The sequence below is a fragment of the Perca fluviatilis genome, chromosome 15, assembly GCF_010015445.1.
Source record: "Perca fluviatilis chromosome 15, GENO_Pfluv_1.0, whole genome shotgun sequence".
Taxonomy (NCBI): domain Eukaryota; kingdom Metazoa; phylum Chordata; class Actinopteri; order Perciformes; family Percidae; genus Perca; species Perca fluviatilis.
In genome coordinates, this window is record NC_053126.1 from 2,220,749 (window position 1) to 2,238,500 (window position 17,752).

Sequence of the window (17,752 nt, forward strand, 5' to 3'; positions counted from 1 at the left end):
ACCTGCAGGTAATGCATGTTACCTGGGCCTGCAGGTAATGCATGTTACCTAGGCCTGTAGGTAATGCATGTATAGTGGAGCCTACATTTCCGAGGTAACCTCAGTGATTTGGCCATGATTAACCAAACATGCTACGGGAATCAAAGTCGACACGGTGTCACCCTCCAGTGGGGGCCCTTCAACAATGTGTGGGTGTTTTTTTTAAGTAAAAGTCCTTCATTGAAAATGAAACTTAAGTAAAGTCTGTAAGTATCATCAGGAAAATGTACTTAAAGTATTAAAAGTAAAGAAAAATCTGGTCTAATCATTTCAGCTGGCTGTTATATTGTTGGCTAGTTTCATTTATAATAAAACATCATAAGCCTCCGGATCCCAAACCAAGGTCTTACAGACTGAGCTTCTGCTGACCCCCAAAATAAGTGCCATGACAAAATTGTATGCTTATTCTACATAAACTTTCTCATTTTCTTTAGTATTTTGTCATATACTGTACAGCCTTATCAGGTCACAGTGCTTTATACCCAGCTTACAGTCCCCTTTTCTCAGCTTAATTTAACTGTAAAGACCGCTAAACTGCACACACAAAATCTGCCAAGACTTCTCATCTGAGCATATCTGCAAGCCGAGTGAGCAGTCATGCTTTTAAAACATAAAAGGGCCCCTCATAACTTCCTTATGCCACTGAGTGACACCCTAGTCCAGTGGTTGTCAAACTTTTTTCAATAATGTACCCCTTTTTGAATTGTTTCTTTAAGCCGAGTACCCCCTGACCAGTGCTGATCATTTTTGGTAGAAAAATAAGTCTCTATAAAGAGGAACAGTACAGAGCTGTTAGAGATAGATTTACTAAACAACAGCCTTGGAACTGGAAAAACCTGTAAATGCTGGTGAGAAAAAGAGACAAAACCTGTAAAAATGACAAAAACTTGGAAAAAGACGGTAGAAAGAAGGGAGGAAGAAAGGCAAGAACAGGTCAAAATAGTATGAAAAACTTCAAAAACAGTGAGATAAGAAGAAAAAAGAGAGAAACTTGTAAAAAGTAGAAGGACAGTAGAAGGAAGGAGAGATCAGGTCCAAAGAAGGAGACACATAAATGTCACATTTTTGGTAGAAAAAAATAAATTCTACATAAAGAGGAACAATGTTCTGGACAACAGCCCTGTTACATATCTCACGTACCCCCTGCAGTCCTCCAGAGGACCCCTAGGGGGACACGTACCCCCTGCAGTCCTCCAGAGGACCCCTAGGGGGACACGTACCCCCTGCAGTCCTCCAAAGTACCCCTAGGGGGACACGTACCCCCTGCAGTCCTCCAAAGTACCCCTAGGGGACACGTACCCCCTGCAGTCCTCCAGAGGACCCCTAGGGGGACACGTATCCCCTACAGTCCTCCAAAGTACCCCTAGGGGGACACATACCCCCTACAGTCCTCCAAAGTACCCCTAGGGGTACACGTATCCCCTGCAGTCCTCCAGAGTACCCCTAGGGGTACACGTACCCCCATTGCTCCACTGGCGCCGGAAATTCCACCGGATGTCCCTCTTTTCGGCTGGATGTGCGTCCCCTTCCTCTGTCTCTGTGTTGGGGCTCTAACCTCCGGTGGATTTGTGAGGACTATGGTTAACTGCTCCTCAGATCTCTGCAGGGTAAATCCAGACAGCTAGCTAGACTGTCTGTCTGTCTGTCTGTCTAACAGCTAGCTAGACTATCTGTCCAATCAGAGTTTTCTGTTGCGCGACTAAAACTACTTCTGAACGTCCACATGTTCCACCAAAACCAGTTCCTTCCTGAGACTATTTAGCAGAGGCACCGTGGCTCCGTCCGGAGCTTAGCCCCGCCCACGATGATTCTGATTGGTTTAAAGAAATGCCAATAAACCAGAGCACGTTTTTCTCCCATCTAGGAATGCTGTGTTGACTAGACAGACCTTCCTATGCAGCGCTGTGGAGGAAGGTCTGGCAAATGTGAGACTAGCCACACCCTAATAATTTCCATACAGTCTCTTACAGGTTTTAAAATATGACATCAACATCGCACTGGGGGATTACTTCAGAATGGTATTTCATCAGCTCCTCAGGGCAAAGGGACTCAACTTAAGAGCTCAACACATTCGTTTTCAGCCCTCTCTTATTTTTCTCTTCATACGAGGCAACACGGGCAGTCTGAACAAGTTCTGACAGTTTTTTGTCGGCTCAGAGAAACCCTGAATGCATTCCTTTAAAAGTGCTGCCGCGACACTGCCGCGAAACGCTGTCAGCAGCGAAGAGTCCGAAAGGATTTATAGCCACTTAACGAACACTTACAAGGAATGTGCCTTCTGGTGTGAGGTGCATACATTAACATATGTGAACATAGGTATCTAAACGGTTGTGCATATGCATTATGAAAGGCGGCTCAATATATATGTATGTAGCTGACTGTTTACTTTCAAAGTGATTCTATTACGACACTGGGTTTAATGTTTAATCAATTCTTTGTATGTATTGATTTCATTTATTTCGTCCGAATCAGAAAAGGATTTATAGCCACGTAACGAACACTTACAAGGAATGTGCCTTTTGGTGTGAGGTGCATACATTAACATAAGTGAATATAGTTATATAAACAATAAATGTAAAAGAAACGAAGGTCATACATGCAAAGAAAACACAAACAAATCATACAAAGAGACCAAAAAAAGGGACTACAAAGAGACAAACGGTTGTGCATATGCATTATGAATGGTGAAGCATATTGCTCAACATATATATCTAGCTGACTGTGTGATTATATACGACATTGGGTTTAATGTTTAATCAATTCTTTGTATGTATTGATTTCGTTTATTTCGTCTTTGCCCAAACATGATTTTGCTTGCCCTTTATTTATTTATTTTTTTAAAACTCTATCCTTATCTCTCTCTCTTTCTTTATCTTTTATCTATCTAAAACTTAATAATTTATAATTAAAAAATATTTTTTTTATTCAGAACATCAGTTTGCTTAAATGTTATGCTATGTGCCTGCCTTGCCTACTCTTATAATGTTGTAATGTTACCACACTGCACACAGCTGTACATACTGTACATATCTGTCTATATGGTTCATACAAAATATCCATATTTATTCAGTTTTTCTTATTATATATTCAGCTAACACACTGCATATATCTATATCTACATTATTCTTACTACTAGTATAATGTCACTGCTACTAAATTGCACATATCTGTACACATTGTTCATACATTGTTCATATTACATAGCCATATTTACTCTGCTCTTATAACTGCATTTCATTGTCTTTGTACTTGTACTCTGCACAATGACAATAAAGTTGAATCTAATCTTATCTAATCTAAAAAAAAAATATATATGAGCACATAAGATGACAGACACATTCCCTGTAAAGACAGTTTAAAGTTTAAACATTTCCCTTCCAAGAACTACAATTTTGTAACTGATATGAGTTTAATTTCTCTTCTTTTAAATGTTTTTTTGGCTGCTTTAAAGTATTTAAATTGATCCAAAAATGTAAATATTAACCCTTGTGTTGTCTTCGGGTCTAATTTGACGTCTTTTCAAAGTTTCTGTATCAAAAATATGGGTTTCTTTCAACCAAATTGCTTAAAAATAACATGGATTGTTCCATACACGAAACTGCTGTAATTATGCATCAACTATGTTCCTTTGATCTTAATTATTAGCTAAAGTAATTCATAATTTCTGGGGTTTTCTTTAACTCAAAATTAGGCATAATTTAATATAAATGAGGTTTATTGACCATGAATTACAAACATAAGTGTAAAACTAGCGGTGATAAATTGGAATGAAGTTGGCCTAGAATATGTATACTTAATGCTTTATAAAACAGGCAAAACAGACAAGACAACACAAAGGTTAAACGTGGAACGTGAGTATTTCTTCAAACATTTTGACATACTAAAACAAAATGAACTTTGAATGATAGCCTCGAGGCACGAGGACGATATCTAACCTACCTTTGAAACAATAACTCCATGGAGAGGATCAGGGTCTCTCAGATCTTGACAATTACTCATAACTGAAGCCACTTCCAAAACATTTTAATCCAGGTTGTTCTTGACGTCTTCTTGTGTCGCTCCAAAGTAAAAGGACTCCTTCTTCACCTGAGGTGGTTTCCTCATTCTGCAACAGAGACTACAGTAACACTCCTCTCCTCCTCTCTGAACAAGCAGCCTCCCTGTAACATTGCACAAGCATGTCCTCTGCACACTGCAGCTGGCTGCTTTTATACGGCCGAGCTGCACCGGCTCACATCGCCTCTGGGGGTCTCAGTCGGTTTAAATGTCCTCCCAGCAGACACAGAATGAATGGGCCACTCAGAGAAACCCCACAGCAGAGGCATGCATGAATATTTAAAATCCAGCTGACTCACCCTTTGTTGCCACACCACACCACACAATTATGAGATATTGGGGATTAAATATTAAGCGTATAACAAAAACAACCTGTAGAATCAAAGACCTGCTTCAGGCTGCAGGGAAAATCTCCTTTCAAGTATCTTTTTTATAAGCAGTATTTTTAAATTTTCTTTTAAAGGTCCTATGACATGCTGCTTTTTGGAATGCCTTTATGTAGGCCTCAGTGGTCCCCTAATACTGTATCTGAAGTCTCTTATATAGACCTTAGTGGTCCCCTAATACTGTATCTGAAGTCTCTTTTATATAGACCTTAGTGGTCTCCTAATACTGTATCTGAAGTCTCTTATATAGACCTTAGTGGTCTCCTAATACTGTATCTGAAGTCTCTTATATAGACCTTAGTGGTCCCCTAATACTGTATCTGAAGTCTCTTATATAGACCTTAGTGGTCCCCTAATACTGTATCTGAAGTCTCTTTTATATAGACCTTAGTGGTCCCCTAATACTGTATCTGAAGTCTCTTTCCCCAAATTCAGCCTTGGTGCAGAATTACAGCCACTAGAGCCAGTCCCACAATGAGCTTTCCTTAGTATGTGCCATTTCTGTGTCTGTAGCTATTGAGGAGGAGAGAGTGTGGGGGGCTCTTAGGAGTGTGCAAACATGGTTATCTGCCTTTCTAGGAGATATATACATGGCATATACATTTGGTGCATGTCAACTGTTCTCCTTTTCATGAAAGTTTGTTTGTTATGTGAACAAAGCTGCATTAGTCTGAACTCATTGTATTCAGCATTTGTTCTAGTCTTCATCTCATTTCCAGATATTTCCCCATATAAACTATGTTCAGAAGATTGTGGCGTCCGGGGACTTTTTCGAGTGAAGATAATGACCTCTTCTGAAGAGGTATATAGATATTTTGGTTCCAAATTAGCACTTCGCCAGCAAGCAGTAATTTGTGGGCAGTTGTGCTAAAGTTAGCTTGCTAACATAACATAAACTGGCTGGCAGACACCTCGCATATAACTTCAGACTTTTCTGGTTACAGTAACTATAGGTCAATGGATTTTACTGTGTCTATTTCTCAATACTGTTTTACAAAATCTAAGCAAGAAAAGGCCAAACAAATAAGATTAATATTTTAGCACGACAGTCTATGGGGGTTAGCCATTCTGAGTACCGTTTCGGTGGTGAGCGACACAGACACACACGAACTTCGAAGCCTCAGTTGTGCTAAAGTTTCAACCCGGTCTCACTCTAGGTCGAGAAATAGTCACGTTATTTAGATTTATTGATTCGTTTACAGGTCACGATTTTGATGTTTATTTCATGTACAAGTCATGAATTTTGAACGTGTACAGGTCACGATTTTGATGTTTATTTCGTGTACAAGTCACGGATTTTGAACGTGTACAGGTCACGATTTTGATGTTTATTTCGGTACAGGTCACGATTTTGATGTTTATTTCGTGTACAAGTCATGAATTTTGAACGTGTACAGGTCACGATTTTGATGTTTATTTCGTGTACAAGTCACGGATTTTGAACGTGTACAGGTCACGATTTTGATGTTTATTTCGGTACAGGTCACGATTTTGATGTTTATTTCGTGTACAAGTCACGGATTTTGAACGTGTACAAGTCACGGATTTTGAACGTGTACAGGTCACGATTTTGATGTTTATTTCATGTACAAGTCATGAATTTTGAACGTGTACAGGTCACGATTTTGACGTTTATTTCGTGTACAAGTCACGAATTTTGAACGTGTACAGGTCACGATTTTGATGTTTATTTCGGTACAGGTCACGATTTTGATGTTTATTTCGTGTACAAGTCATGAATTTTGAACGTGTACAGGTCACGATTTTGATGTTTATTTCGTGTACAAGTCACGAATTTTGAACGTGTACAGGTCACGATTTTGATGTTTATTTCGTGTACAAGTCAATTTTGAACGTGTACAGGTCACGATTTTGATGTTTATTTCGTGTACAAGTCATGAATTTTGAACGTGTACAGGTCACGATTTTGATGTTTATTTCGTGTACAAGTCACGAATTTTGAACGTGTACAGGTCACGATTTTGATGTTTATTTCGTGTACAAGTCATGAATTTTGAACGTGTACAGGTCACGATTTTGATGTTTATTTCGTGTACAAGTCACGAATTTTGAACGTGTACAGGTCACGATTTTGATGTTTATTTCGTGTACAAGTCATGAATTTTGAACGTGTACAGGTCACGATTTTGATGTTTATTTCGTACAAGTCTTTTTAGTGTAGTCGTTTTTATGTGTAGTTTTTAGTGTAGGCTTTTGATGTTTATGTACAAGTCTACCACGATTTTTTTATTTCGTAAGTACGAATTTTGAACGGTCAGGCGATTTTGATGTTTATTTCGTACAAGTCATGAATTTGAACGGTACAGCGATTTTGATGTTTTTCGTGTACAAGTCACGATTTTGAACGTACAGGTCACGATTTTGATGTTTATTTCGTATAAGTCATGAATTTTGAACTCTACAGGTCACGATTTTGATGTTTTACAGCTTCACGAATTTTGAACGTTACAGGTCACGATTTTGATGTTTATTTCGTTAAAAGTCATGAATTTTGAACGTGTACAGGTCGATTTTTTTGATGTTTATTTCGGTACAAGTCATGAATTTTGAACGCGTACAGGTCACGATTTTGATGTTTATTTCGTGTACAAGTCATGAATTTTGAACGTGTACAGGTCACGATTTTGATGTTTATTCGGTACAAGTCATGAATTTTGAACGTAGTAAGTTACGATTTTGATGTCATTTGCAAGTCAGGATTTTGACGTAGTACAGGTCGCACGTTTTGATGTTTATTTTGTCAGGTAGATTTGATGTTTATTTCATGTACAAGCCATGAATTTTGAACGTGTACAGGTCGACTTTTTGATGTTTATTTCGTGTACAAGTCACGAATTTTGAACGGTATGTGGTTCACGATTTTTGATGTTTATTTCGTGTACAAGTCATGAATTTTGAACGGTACAGGTCACGATTTTGATGTTTATTTCGTGTACAATCAGAATTTTGAACGTGTACAGGTCACGCATTTTGATGTTTATTTCGCGCATTATAATAATGATTTTGATGTTTGTATTTCGTTTTGAAGTTACAGGTCACGATTTTGATGTTTATTTCAAGTAAATCATGAATTTGACGGTACAGGTCATTATTTGATGTTTATTTCGTGTACAAGTCACGAATTTTGAACGGTACAGGTCACGATTTTGATGTTTATTCCATGTACATGTTATGAATTTTGAACGTGTACAGGTCACGCATTTTGATGTTTATTTCGTATACGATTGGAGTATTTTTGATGTTCGTACAGGTCACGATTTTGATGTTTATTTATGTACAAGTCACGAATTTTGAACCGGTACAGGTCACGATTTTGATGTTTACTTCGTACAAGTCACGTAATTTTGAACGTGTACAGGCCACGATTTTGATGTTTATTTCGGTACAAGTCAGAAATTTTGAACGTGTACAGGTCACGATTTTGATGTTTATTTCGTGTACAAGTCAAAATTTTGAACGGTACAGGTCACGATTTTGATGTTTATTTCGGTACAGGTCACGATTTTGATGTTTATTTCGTGTACAAGTCACGAATTTTGAACGTGTACAGGTCACGATTTTGATGTTTATTTCGTGTACAAGTCATGAATTTTGAACGTGTACAGGTCACGTCATTTTGATGTTTATTTCGTACAAGTCACTAATTTTGAACGGTACAGGTCACGATTTTGTGTTATTTTGTACAGGATTTACGGTAAGGTATTTGTTTATTTCATGTACAAGCACGAATTTTGAACGTAAGCGTTATGCATTTTGATGTTTATTTCGCGCAGCTTTGTTTAAGCTGCGGTACATCACGTTTTGTACAAGTATGTGGTGTAGCTTTTTTTTTGTAGATTTTGACGGTACTATCACGATTTTGATGTTTATTTCGTAAAAGTCAACGAATTTTAAAACGTGTACAGGTCACGATTTTGATGTTTATTTCGGGTACAAGTCACAATTTGAGTGGGACAGGTCCTTTGATCGCTTAGGTACAGGTCATAGAACAATTTTGATGTTTATCTCAGGTACAAGTAAATAGGTACAATTTCACCCATTTGATGTTATTCGGAAAAGTCATAACGTGTAGGTCACGATTGAGTTTATTTCGGTACAAGTCACTTAATTTTGGAACGGTACAGTCAATGACTTTGATGCTTATTCATGCTCATAATTTGAACGTGGTACAGGTCACCATTTTGATGTTATTTCGTACAAGTCACTTAATTTTGAACGGCAGTAGCGTCACGCATTTTGATGTTTATTTCGTACAAGTCATGAATTTAACGCGGTACCAATCATTTTGATGTTATTTCGTAAAGCACCGAATTTTGAACGTGCAAGGTCACGATTTTGAGTTATTTCGGCAATAAAATTCCACGATTTTGATGTTTATTTCTGTAATACAAGTCACTGATTTTGAACGTGTACAGGTCCACCATTTGATGTTTATTTCGTAAGACAAGTCACTAATTTGAAACGGTACAGTCACGTTCATTTTGATGTTTATTTCGTGACAAGTCACATTTACGTACATAGGTCACGTTTTTGATGCTTATTTCGTGTACAAGTCACGTAATTTTGGACGCGGTACAGGTCACTCATTTTGATGTTATTTCGTGGTACAGCACCAATTTTGACCGGTACAGGTCACGAATTTGATGTTTTATTTCGCAAGATCACTAATTTTGAACGGGTATAAGGTCACATTTTGATTTTTATTTCGGTACAGCCTATTGACGGTATGCGTCACGATTTTGATGTTTATTCGGCAACATGCCACCATTTTTGTTGGGAGTTTTAGGTACAGGTCACGCATTTTGATGTTTATTGTGGTACAAGTCACGATTTTGAACGGTACAGCCACGCATTTTGATGTTTATTTCGTAGCCAAGTCATAATTTTTGAACCCGTACAGGTCACGCATTTTGATCGCTTATTTCGGTAACAAGTCACTAATTTTGAACGCGTACAGGTCACGATTTTGATGTTTATGGTGTAGAGGCGCACAGATTTTGTGTTTATTTCGTGTTAAGTCACTTAATTTGAACGGTACTGGTCACGATTTTGATGTTTATTTCGTGTACAAGTCACTTAATTTTGAACGGTACAGGTCACGATTTTGATGCTTATTTCGTAAAAGTCACTTAATTTTGAACGTGACAGGTCACGATTTTGATGCTTATTTCGTTACAGTCACGTTTGGAACGGTTAGGTCACGTAATTTGTTTTGCCAAGTCAATGTTACGCGTACAGTCACTCCATTTTGATGTTTATTTCGGTACAAGTCATGAATTTTGAACGTGTACAGGTCACGACTTTTGACGTTTATTCGTGCGCAAAGTCACTTAATTTTGAACGGTACAGGTCACCATTTTGATGTTTATTTCTGCGGTAACAAGTCATGAATTTTGAACGTGTACAGGTCACGATTTTGATGTTTATTTCGTGTACAAGTCACTTAATTTTGAACGGTACAGGTCACCATTTATTTTTATGTTTATTTCGTACAAGTCACTTAATTTTGAACGGTACAGGTCACGATTTTGATGTTTATTTCGTGGTACAAGTCACGAATTTTGAACGGTACAGGTCACCATTTTGATGTTTATTTCGTACATAATGAATTTTGAACGTGTACAGGTCAAGCATTTTGATGTTTATTTCGCGGTACAAGTCACGAATTTTGAACGTGTACAGGTCACCATTTTGATGTTTATTTCATGTCCCAAAATTTTACGTTACGGTCATGAATTTTGAACGGTACAGGTCACGATTTTGATGTTTATTTCGCGGTACAAAGTCATGAATTTTGAACGGTACAGTACCGATTTTGATGTTTATTTCGTGTACAAGTCATGAATTTTAAGGACGTACAGGTCACGATTTTGATGTTTATTTCGTGTACAAGTCATGAATTTTGAATGTGTACAGGTCACGATTTTGATGTTTATTTCATGTACAAGTCATGAATTTTGAACGTGTACAGGTCACGATTTTGATGTTTATTTCATGTACAAGTCATGAATTTTGAACGTGTACAGGTCACGATTTTGATGTTTATTTCGTGTACAAGTCATTTTGAACGGTACAGGTCCCCGATTTTGATGTTTATTTCGTGTACAAGTCATGAATTTTGAACGTGTACAGGTCACGATTTTGATGTTTATTTCGTGTACAAGTCACGGATTTTGAACGTGTACAGGTCACGATTTTGATGTTTATTTCGTGTACAAGTCATGAATTTTGAACGTGTACAGGTCACGATTTTGATGTTTATTTCATGTACAATTGCATATACTTGCAACGTTTCGACCAAGTATATGCATTTATATTAAATATGGGACTTTAAGCAGTGTTGCGGACATTACATTTTCTTAATTTTAAGTAGTTTCATTTGTCCTGCACCTGCCAGGTGGGATGTGCACACAATTACTTTTTATAATATTTCATGTACAAGTCATGAATTTTGAACAGGTCATGATTTTGACGTTTATTTCGTGTACAGGTCATGAGTTTTGAACGTGTACAGGTCACGATTTTCGAACCTGCTCTGGGGGGACGCAACAGTGGGGGAAATGAGGCGCCACAACAACTGCTTCCCATTGAAATACATTGCTTTAAAATTCGTAATCACCACATGAAAAAACCATGACATTCTCGTGTCCTGTCCACGACTCAATAGATTCAATAACGTGACCATATCATGAACTCTCCATGAGACCGGAGGCTGGATATTTCATCTTGATCTTATTTTCTGTTGCATATTGAAGTTCATAAATAAGTGTTTTGGCGTGGCTGGTTGAGTGGCTCCATATAGCCATAGTAGGATTGGAAGGGAGAAGAGGCAACGGAGCGGTCAGCCGGGAGAAACACAACGACCGGAGGAGGCAGGGGAGGAGGAGGGACGAGCGCTTTGCCTGAAACGACAGCTGACAGCACAAGGAGAGAACAGATTTAAAGCAGAGTTGTAAGGCTGTGATTGGCCCTTGAATCTCGTGGTCGAGTCTGATTGGTTTAACTGACATGTCACTTCTTGAACAGCTGATTTGATTTAAGAATGGAGTAGTGACTGGGGTAATGACGTCTTCCTGAAAGAATTTGCGCTGAGCTTCATAACTTATATAGTTGACAAAATATATACAATTTTTCAAAAAAAGTCCAGACGCTTTTGCCAATAATCAAAATAATAATGTTCAAATGTATTGATATCACACACACACAGCAAGCATTTGTGTTGTCTAAAACAGTTATCCTATATATTTGGAGTCATCCAGTGCAAAAATAAACAAAATGAACATTATAACTCATATAAATGACAAACTATTTACATTTCTTCAAAAAAAGGCCCAAATTTATCCCAAATATCTAAACAGTGATGCCATTATTCTCTGTAGAATGGTCATAGACCGTAGTTATCTCTCTTTTTCACTTTACTCTTTGTTCTCGCTCCTATTTCCTGGAGTGAACGCTCTTTTCGACTACTCTTTGTGTGATGGACCTGCCTTCCTATTGGTTGAAAAACGTCAAAACAGTCTTGCAAAGCATCATGGGAGATTTATAATAGACTGTAGCAGCCGGTAGCACAGAGCTAGCGGCAGAAATGACGGAAAATTGATAAATTATGGACATCGAGTGGATAAATCTTGGATGTAAGCGTTTGGATTTATTGCTGAACAACTCCGAAAAGAGGCACAAGTTCCAGGCTGGATAGAAAACCTTCTGGAAAGGCTACGAAGACAACAAAGACACCCCTGTGACGGCTAGCTTCTTAGCTTCTAGCTGAAAAAACGGTAAGAAGAGCGCTAAAAGTTTCATTAAATAATCTAAATATTAATCGGAGGTGCCGTGTGACGTCGTGGACGATGCCGTAGGGCTCTGACAGCCACTGAATACTTAACATTGAAATATTTTTCTTTGAAAACCATGAGTCTGAATTCATCTGTTCTGAATTCACCTCCTTTTGAAATTACAATATAAAATTTCTCGTTTTTTCTTTCTTTTTCGAATGGTCACAAAATTCAGATCCAAAAAATTCAAGGTTGAAAAAAATTCAAGGTTGAAAAAAATTCAAGGTTGAAAAAAATTCAAGGTTGAAAAAAATTCAAGGTTGAAAAAAATTCAAGGTTGAAAAAAATTCAGATAAAACATCAGTCAAATTTAATTTAAACACAGATTTCTTAGATCTGAATCTGACCAATCCAATTTGAGCAACCTGAATGTATTTTTTATGTAAATTCTAAAACTTGAATTGACTCTATTGCAATAGATCCAAGCGGGTGTTGATGAAAGCATGGCTCAGGGACTCTGCCACAGAATCTGGGAGAGATGGCCAGACTCTGGAGATGTTTTGGAGATGGGTGGCAGTAGCTCAGTCCGTAGGGAGTTGGGTTGGACCGACATCTGGAGGTGGACTGGTAGCTGGAGAGGTGCCAGTTCATTAACAACAGAGTGTAAATTGTAATTTCCCCATTGGTTTTTGATTTAATAGAAAGCAGATGTAGTGATGTATTAACACCTGAGACGGCTAAATGGAAGAACTAACCACAAATGCAAAGGACACTAAAACAGGACACTAACTCTCCGTTAGAATTAGGAGGCAGGTCGCAAATCGGCTCTGCAAAAGGGCAAAACAGAAACAGGGAGGTGTGCTTATCGTGGGACATCTGATATTACAGTTTTTTTCAATCGCTAACAAGCGCTTACCCATACTTCGGATACTTTTTCTAAACTCTTAACACAGACTGACACCTACAAAACACAATTGGTCAAATGGATAATTTTCTTCTCAAAAACACATTTTGTTAAATATATACTAACTCTCCATTTCAAGACAGAACACATGTTTCTCTGCACACAGTGACTTTACCAAAACACTGGAAATCTGACTCAAAATGAAATTATTCTGTCAAAGAATAACACTTGTTTTCACATCACAAGGTACATGCAGTCAATCAAAGTACACCGGGTTTCAAAATAACTACGGCTATTGTTGACATTATAAAACTGCATAAACTTATGTTTCAGGTATTTGCATGCAAAACATGCAATTCACCTTTACACTAAATTTCTTGGTTGGGAACTGTATGTCCACATGTACAATAATGTTCACATTCAAACACATTTCAGTAAAAAGCAAATCAGTTTTTTTTTCCTTACTGTTTACTAAAGGAAGTACAGTAGAAACACAGTATACAGTAATAGAACAGAAAAAGTTTTACAGTAATGCTTACAGTGAACAAAATATCCATGAAACACAAGAGCATTCTGTAAAAAAAACAAAAAAAACAGCAAAAAGCCCAGATAAAAAAGGGGGAACAAAAAAGCACAAAATTATTGTATCTAATCCCTGCGATCTTCAGGGTTAGGCCACATGTTTTCATCAACATCACATCTGATATCATCCAAGGCAATGCACCTGGGATAAAACCGCTTGGCAATCATGACCTGTGATATCCCTGCATCCAGCATCCATGGCTTCAAGGAGGGACATCTGGTCATGTGGCTGATGGTCATAAACCTTCCACCTCCATGCAGAAAAGAACTCCTCTGTGGGGTTGAGGAAAGGTGAATAGGGTGGAAGGAGACTTACCAGTCTTGGGTGGTCTTCAAACCATGATGTTATTGCTTGCGAATGGTGGAAAGCAACATTGTCCCAGGAAATGACAAAGGTCCTCATGTTTTCACCCCTCCTGATCCTGCTCTGGTACCAGGGCGCTGGTGGAGATCATTGAGAAAGGCAGGAGGCTTCGGTATTATAGGGTCCAACCTGACATTGGTGAAGGAGTAATCCTGCATTTGCCATTGCTGCACACATGGTAATGTTTGCCCCCCTCTCTGTCCTGGCACATCAACTGTGGCCCTCTTTCCAATTATATTTCGTCCACGTCGACGCCTTTTGGACAGATTGAATCCTGCCTCATCTATCTAAATGAATTCATGAGGGGACTGGTTGGCCTCCAATTCCATAACTCTCTAAGCAGCAAAGTTTATGTATATCATGTCATTATTGTATATCATACTGTACTGTAACCTATTACTGTGTAGGTTATCTGCTTGCAAAATGCAAAGCTTATAGAACTGGACATTGAGTTGAATATACACTATACCTGGACATACTGTCGTCGTAGCTCCTTGACTCCTCACTGTTCCTAAACGGAACAGTGTAGAGCTGCTTCATCCGCACTCTGTGTTTAGACAATGTCCGCGTAATGGTTGTGAGGCTGATGCTTCGATATTGTTAAATATCTCATGGTCCTCCACAATTTGAGCTTGAATTTCACCTAGTTTTATTGCATTATTTGCAACAACCATTTCTACAATGGCAAGCTCTTGGTCATTATTGAGGAGCTTTCCTCTTCCCCCAGAGGGTGGAAGACATTGCATTCTTTAGAGGGACAAAAGAAATTCAATATGTACATTACTGTATGACCTTATTGACATGTCAAGTGAGAATAGAAACAATCCATGTAAAATGCGATACTTACCTGTTGGTTTGTTGAAAGATGCGTATAATGGAGGCAACCGTTGACTGCCTAAACTTGGGTTGCGCTCTTTCACCAGCTTTACCCAACATGAATTTTTTCAGCTGAGATATATTGTTTTTGAACTAATATCATTGCAGAAGCAGATGTTTTTATACTGTATCTAAGGTTTGGATAGTTGTTTTAGCTATTGTGGGATGTTGTGTCTTAACATTCGTAAATACTACAAAAACAATCCATCATTTTGTTGGGAGGTATAGCTTGTCTGTTAAGAAAATGTAAGAGTTGTGGAAATGTGTTCACTGACTGCATATTGTGTGAAAAAGACATGAAATATGTGAATTGTATGGCCAAAAAAGACCGATGCTGTGCTAATTGTGTTTAGAGTTTTGAAAATGTGACAACTGTTTGGACAAATGCTTGTTAGCGACTGAAAAAAACTGTAACACAGCTCGAGCAAAAGGGGGAAAACATTTCTCTTCTTTGGCATTGACAGAAAAAGCCGCCACAGGTCGGCAACAACAGCTGTGCTCATGTTGTCTTACCTCATATCCAAAAATATCTCCTCTCGGTGGCGTTATGAATAACCCTGTATCTTACTAGGAAAAACACACAAAAAGGAGTTCATTTCAGATTAGATTTAAAAACAATATAATGCCCGACAAACATGGGAGAGACTCTGGGGGTGGGGGTAATCCGGGGAAGATGTTGCTAGTTCAGCTGATTGGTTGGTGGATCAGGTTCAGGAAAACGGAGGAGGGAGAGAAGGGGAGAGAGAGGAGATACAATCCCAGCGTTACCCCCTAGTTATCAGCTAACTAGCTAGTTTCAGCCACGAGCCTTTTGTTGTTTTGGGCCCCCTTCAACAACGCTATTAGCCTGAATGCTATAGGGTAATAATGTTATAATAGACCTTCCTCCACAGCGCCCTGCGGAGATAATTGTTCTTTTAGCAGCTGTGTTGAGCTCTTAAGTTGAGTCCCTTTCCCTGAGGAGGCTGTGCTGCGCCCAGAGAGACCACAGTGATGAAATACCATTCTGAAGTAATCCCCAGTGCGATGTTGATGTCATATTTTAAAACCTGTAAGAGACTGTATGGAAATTATTAGGTGTGGCTAGTTCACATTTGCCAGACCCTCCTCCACAGCTGCATAGGAAGGTCTGTCTAGTCAACACAGCATTCTTAGATGTGAGAAAAATGCGCCTGGTTTATTGGCATTTCTTTAAACCAATCAGAATCATCGTAGGGGCGGCGCCCGGATGGAGCTACGGTGCCTCTGCTAAATAGTCTCAGGAAGGAACTGTTTTTGGTGGAACATGTGGACGTTCAGAAGTAGTTTTAGTCGCGGCAACAGAAAACTCAGATTGGACAGATAGTCTAGCTAGCTGTTAGACAGACAGACAGACAGACAGACAGATAGTCTAGCTAGCTGTCTGGATTTACCCTTGCAGAGATCTGAGGAGCAGTTAACCAGAGTCCCTACAACATCTCCGAGGAGGAACCCCAACACAGAGACAGAGGAAGCTACGGTGAGCTCATCATTCAGCTAGCTAGCAGAGCAAAACAATTCAAAACAGACTTGTTTAAATTAAAGTAGTCTGGAGCGATAACAACTCATTTACCGGATAACGGATGTCCCTTGCTTTGGGAAACTCTGGTTCTTTTGGGACAAAACAACGAACTTCGAGCTAGCGAGCCACACACTGAAAAATGTTGAGTTTTGAAGAAAATTTAGATGCAACGAGGCCGGGTCTGCTCGGTTCTTTCAGGGAGTAATTGTAGAGATTTATAAAGAATATATATTTAGGGCATTTCCTCTCTAACTGGGAGGTTTTGGGACTGATTGGTGGGATTGCTGTGGACGAATTACACAGAGACAACACTGGTAAGAGCCAATCAGGTTTAACCATGGATCAGCTCATTTAAATATCTCAATGTAACTGTATAGCAGGGGGTCAAAGTCATGTTCATTTAGGGCCACAATCGAGAAGAGGATCCCACCAAGGGCCAGACATTACGGAGAGTTAAATTCACATGCATACATCGAAAATAGTTAAATATCTTTGGACTGTATTAATACTGGACGTTTTTCTGACTTTTGTGGCATTCTCAGACGTTTTAATCACTATTTTATTTTTTTTGTCAGTTTTTGCATCGTTTTGTTGTTTTCTATCTTTGTCGCACTTGTTGACATAAAACCTAGAAAGTCAGCAGTTCCTCCTGCCATCATATTGATTTAGCAAATCATGCAAAAACAATGACTCATCAATGAATATTGAAATCCTCTGATTCTGGGGAGTCGCCCCCTGCGTCAGAATCTACAAATTCTGGCTCTGAGAGTCGCTGGGCCATTTGAGTTTGAAAACGTTTTTCGCCTTTTGGTTTGGTGACAACTAGCCATCGCCCAAAATGTATTGTGAACTCAAACTCGATAGGTGGGCTAGACTAAAATTTTATGAGGGGTCAGATTTGGCCCAATCGGTATACGTTCAGTTGCATTATTGCTTAATTTTCTTCTCAAAAACACATTTTGTTAATATATTACTACTACTCCATTTCAAGACAGAACACATGTTTCTCTGCACACAGTGACTTTACCAAAACACTGGAAATCTGACTCAAAATGAAATTATTCTGTCAAAGAATAACACTTGTTTTCACTTCACAAGGTACATGCAGTCAATCCAAAGTACACCAGGTTTCAAAAATACTGGCTATTGTTGACATTATAAAAACTGCATAGACTTATGTTTCAGGTATTTGCATGCAAAACATGCAATTCA

At 38.6% G+C, this 17,752-nt stretch overlaps 1 protein-coding gene across 1 annotated transcript in view; it reads right to left on the reverse strand.

Moving 5' to 3' along the window:
* The window catches only part of LOC120573916 (prostaglandin E2 receptor EP1 subtype-like), a 10,375-nt gene extending 6,155 nt beyond the window's left edge, over positions 1-4,220 (reverse strand). The window contains exon 1 of the mRNA XM_039823830.1: positions 3,979-4,220. The gene's annotated coding sequence lies outside the window, so the exon portion shown is untranslated. The remainder of the gene's footprint in view (positions 1-3,978) is intronic.
* Between the last annotated feature and the right edge of the window lie 13,532 nt (positions 4,221-17,752).